Source organism: Schistocerca piceifrons, unplaced genomic scaffold (assembly GCF_021461385.2).
Source record: "Schistocerca piceifrons isolate TAMUIC-IGC-003096 unplaced genomic scaffold, iqSchPice1.1 HiC_scaffold_1402, whole genome shotgun sequence".
In the NCBI taxonomy this organism is placed as follows: domain Eukaryota; kingdom Metazoa; phylum Arthropoda; class Insecta; order Orthoptera; family Acrididae; genus Schistocerca; species Schistocerca piceifrons.
The window spans coordinates 55,001-60,000 of record NW_025727239.1 but is presented as its reverse complement, the minus strand read 5'-3'; the positions used below and the strand labels follow the sequence as shown (position 1 = coordinate 60,000).

General features: G+C 53.9%; 1 non-coding gene across 1 annotated transcript in view; it reads left to right on the top strand.

Annotated features, from left to right (window-relative positions):
- Positions 1–3,792: 3,792 nt before the first annotated feature.
- Positions 3,793–5,000, top strand: part of LOC124733631 — a 1,907-nt gene continuing 699 nt past the window's right edge. Inside the window, exon 1 of the ribosomal RNA XR_007009042.1 lies at positions 3,793–5,000. This exon is cut by the window's right edge and continues 699 nt beyond it. This is a non-coding gene — a ribosomal RNA (small subunit ribosomal RNA).

Sequence of the window (5,000 nt, the reverse complement as noted above, 5' to 3'; positions counted from 1 at the left end):
ACCGCCATCTATGCGACGCCAAGCCGATTAAGACAGCGATGGCGCCACAGTGCCCGCCTTTCGACGCCACCCACAAAGCCTGCAGCCTCTGTCGACCATAGCACCCAATCTCCAGTGGCTCTGCCGCACGAAGCCGTGGACCGGCAATGACTCCACCCGCACCCGTTCGTGCACCACCCCAACCGCCAAACTCGCACCTCCAGCGGATGAACGGCGGAAGTTTCCCGCACTCGTAAAGTGCAATCCACCCCTATAACTTGCGTTTCATGAAGAGTTATTTCCAATATGCGACATTCCCGCTGTCCCTATACATGAGCCGCGACCTGTACCACTTACGAGCGAGAGACGCGATCGCGTTGCTCACTGTACGGCGTCCGATACCGAGCCATCAGCATGTCGGTCCCCATGCGCGTTGCACTCGCACTCGCAGTCGCAAAAACGTGGGGCAAATATATTACGCGGAAGAGCTATAACAGACCGAGCCCCACTGCATGGGGAGAGTCTTTGTCACTAATGTACACAGATGGAACATTTTGGACTGGAACCAGATTACCCGTACACACGGCGCTGATTAGTAATCAATGCAGAGCCATCAAACTACAGCAAATATACACAACTGTCCGTATACATGCTGAAAGAGTCTGCCCACAATGGGAACCACACGTCAGCCAGACACTCTGATCACGCACCACTCTCTGCTTCTAACGGGCGCACATACAATATGTAAGCACCAGCATGGAACAACATCCAGTGCATCTTCTCCGCCACATTACACAATCCACACTATCACAACCAGACCAGGAGGTCCATGCGGAAAATACAATATCCCAGCCTTTCGACATCCACCATTGCGCAGACCAGGCACCAACACCCACACATGTCCTATACAAACGGTGCACCCAACATCACAATAGTACCCTCCTGTCACAGCGCACAAACAATGACATGAGTCAAAGACACAGGTCTCACACAAGCATAGAATTGGAGCGCCGCCTCTAATAAGCCAAAGGTGCATCCTGACGTGACAAATCTGATCATGTCACAAGCATTCACTTACTATAATCAGCTATCAAGGAACCTGCCGCCCCCCGCCCCCCCCCCCTACACCTTTCCTTACAACAACGTGTAACCTAAACCTAACCTAACCTATGTTGTACCTTAACCTAACCTATGTTGTACCTTAACCTAACCTATGTTGTACCTTAACCTAACCTATGTTGTACCTTAACCTAACCTATGTTGTACCTTAACCTAACCTATGTTGTACCTTAACCTAACCTATGTTGTACCTTAACCTAACCTATGTTGTACCTTAACCTAACCTATGTTGTACCCTTAACCTAACCTATGTTGTACCTTAACCTAACCTATGTTGTACCTTAACCTAACCCATGTTGTACCTTAACCTAACCCATGTTGTACCTTAACCTAACCCATGTTGTACCTTAACCTAACCCATGTTGTACCTTAACCTAACCCATGTTGTACCTTAACCTAACCCATGTTGTACCTTAACCTAACCCATGTTGTACCTTAACCTAACCCATGTTGTACCTTAACCTAACCCATGTTGTACCTTAACCTAACCCATGTTGTGCCTTAACCTAACCCATGTTGTGCCTTAACCTAACCCATGTTGTGCCTTAACCTAACCCATGTTGTGCCTTAACCTAACCCATGTTGTGCCCTAACCTAACCCATGTTGTGCCCTAACCTAACCCATGTTGTGCCCTAACCTAACCCATGTTGTGCCCTAACCTAACCCATGTTGTCCCCTAACCTAACCCATGTTGTCCCCTAACCTAACCCATGTTGTCCCCTAACCTAACCCATGTTGTGCCCTAACGTAACCCATGTTGTGCCTTAACGTAACCCATGTTGTGCCTTAACGTAACCCATGTTGTGCCTTAACGTAACCCACGTTGTCCGCTAACGTAACCCACGTTGTCCGCTAACGTAACCCACGTTGTCGCCTAAACCTGCTCTGTAATTGTTATACGACTCGTTCAATTAGTGTAGTGTTGCCCACCCGCAACCCTCGCAATATAGTTCGCTACTCGCACTGCCCGCTCCCCTGTGTATCGCTTCATGTTAAAACACCTTGCAAGTCTTGCTGACTTTCCACATGCTCCTGCTGTACACTGTAATGTGGATGGCAGCAGGACGTACATGCCGCCCCCCCCCCCCCCCACCCCTCCCCACGTCCCCACGTCCCCACCTTGCCCCCTGCCTTCGCAAGCTGGTTGGTGACAAGTTTGCATGTTCAATGCCCTTCGCATGCGACGTACGCAGGCTACGTTGTGGTGCGGCCTGTGTCAACTGTCCGCTGATGTCGTACGCGTGAACCACAATCTGTACTGCACATTCGTCCTTATGTACTGAATGATACATCGTGGCACATGTGTGACCGTACAACGACTGCGCCCAAAAACGGCGGACCATACAGTGCAAATATTGTGCACGCAGCTACGTGTCGTCTCCCTATGAGAGCTGGATTGCAGTGTGGTACGCCATAGAGACGTGTGGGAGGAACGGACGCCGTGGATGGCGATCAGCATGAGCTGTGTGTTGATGTATTCGGACCTAGTCGTCTCTCCTCAAACACCGTGATAGCATGGTGCACCGCGTTCCATATCTGCGACATGCTACAGAGGCCGGTTGACAGTCGTTCGAGCAATGGACATCGCATACGTACGGGGGCCACCTTCCACGTATTGTCTAGGCGTGCACATTTTGTTGCGTGTATGTGGGCAGACGTAGTGTGGCGTGACACCTGACACAGGCATGCAATAATCGTTGAAGTTGCTAATGGCGATGGACGCCTACGTTTTCTGGTGAAGTTACGCAAATGAAGAAATGGTAACCCGTTGTGGTGCGGTTGTTCTCGCTAGGGGTGAATCGGTGATGGCGACGATAGGTTGAGGTACTAACCGGTTGTTCCAGCGATACCCACCATGCCGATGAAACTGAACGGCATCTGGGTGTGAAGCGATACGCGGTGGTGGCTGGGTGGGACCGTCCCCGGCCGGTGAGGGGGCGCCTCCCGGCGTGCTGGCCGCGCGGTGCGTGGGCGCACGCGCTACAGCCGGCTGGTGGGGGCGGCCAGTGGCAGGCGCGCCGGCCGACGGACGCGGCAGGCGTCGCAGCTGCGCGCCGGCGCACCCTGCGCGCGGCGCCGTGCGGCCAAAGTAGGTCCTCGCGGGCCCGGTGCGAAGCGCGGTGGGACATCTTCAGTGTGCTGGTCCGATTGAGGACTGTGTGCGTTGAGGATGCGCCGCCGCCCGGCGCTCGGCGCCGCGACGCCGTCTGCTGCTCGGTCGCCCCAGCGGTTCTCGCTGGTGGTTTGTATCGCAGCTGTGCGGATGTGTTGGCGCGTGCGCTGTGCTGGGAGAGTTCGCTTCGGCACCCAAGTGGGGCTTTTGTCCTTCTGTGGCGCTGGCGTTGGAGCTGCCGGTCACCGTAGGTGGCGCGTGTTGTCTCCCGCCGGCAATGCCACGACAGCACGCTCCCGGGCCTCTGTCGGCAGCGGCAAGCTCAGTTGGGAGCACGGGTGGTCGCACCGAAAGCGTCTACTCGCCTAACTCCGGGCGATTGCGCCTCTCTCGAACCCGACCAAGTACTTGGGACGGCGCTGCGCGCCGCCGGGACCTGAGAGGGTTTCGAGGTGTATTGTGCAGGGGAGCTCAGCCTCCTCCTGTTTGCAGAATGATTGAGCGGACGCTTGCGTGTTCGCGCGGGGCCCCCCGGGACACACTCCCGGGCGGCCGGCTGCTCAGCTCTAGTTGGCGCAGCTCCCTGGTTGATCCTGCCAGTAGTCATATGCTTGTCTCAAAGATTAAGCCATGCATGTCTCAGTACAAGCCGCATTAAGGTGAAACCGCGAATGGCTCATTAAATCAGTTATGGTTCCTTAGATCGTACCCACGTTACTTGGATAACTGTGGTAATTCTAGAGCTAATACATGCAAACAGAGTCCCGACCAGAGATGGAAGGACGCTTTTATTAGATCAAAACCAATCGGTCGGCTCGTCCGGTCGTTTGCCTTGGTGACTCTGAATAACTTTGGGCTGATCGCACGGTCCTCGTACCGGCGACGCATCTTTCAAATGTCTGCCTTATCAACTGTCGATGGTAGGTTCTGCGCCTACCATGGTTGTAACGGGTAACGGGGAATCAGGGTTCGATTCCGGAGAGGGAGCCTGAGAAACGGCTACCACATCCAAGGAAGGCAGCAGGCGCGCAAATTACCCACTCCCGGCACGGGGAGGTAGTGACGAAAAATAACGATACGGGACTCATCCGAGGCCCCGTAATCGGAATGAGTACACTTTAAATCCTTTAACGAGTATCTATTGGAGGGCAAGTCTGGTGCCAGCAGCCGCGGTAATTCCAGCTCCAATAGCGTATATTAAAGTTGTTGCGGTTAAAAAGCTCGTAGTTGGATTTGTGTCCCACGCTGTTGGTTCACCGCCCGTCGGTGTTTAACTGGCATGTATCGTGGGACGTCCTGCCGGTGGGGCGAGCCGAAGGCGTGCGACCGCCTCGTGCGTGCTCGTGCGTCCCGAGGCGGACCCCGTTGAAATCCTACCAGGGTGCTCTTTATTGAGTGTCTCGGTGGGCCGGCACGTTTACTTTGAACAAATTAGAGTGCTTAAAGCAGGCAAGCCCGCCTGAATACTGTGTGCATGGAATAATGGAATAGGACCTCGGTTCTATTTTGTTGGTTTTCGGAACCCGAGGTAATGATTAATAGGGACAGGCGGGGGCATTCGTATTGCGACGTTAGAGGTGAAATTCTTGGATCGTCGCAAGACGAACAGAAGCGAAAGCATTTGCCAAGTATGTTTTCATTAATCAAGAACGAAAGTTAGAGGTTCGAAGGCGATCAGATACCGCCCTAGTTCTAACCATAAACGATGCCAGCCAGCGATCCGCCGCAGTTCCTCCGATGACTCGGCGGGCAGCCTCCGGGAAACCAAAGCTTTTGGGTTCCGGGGGA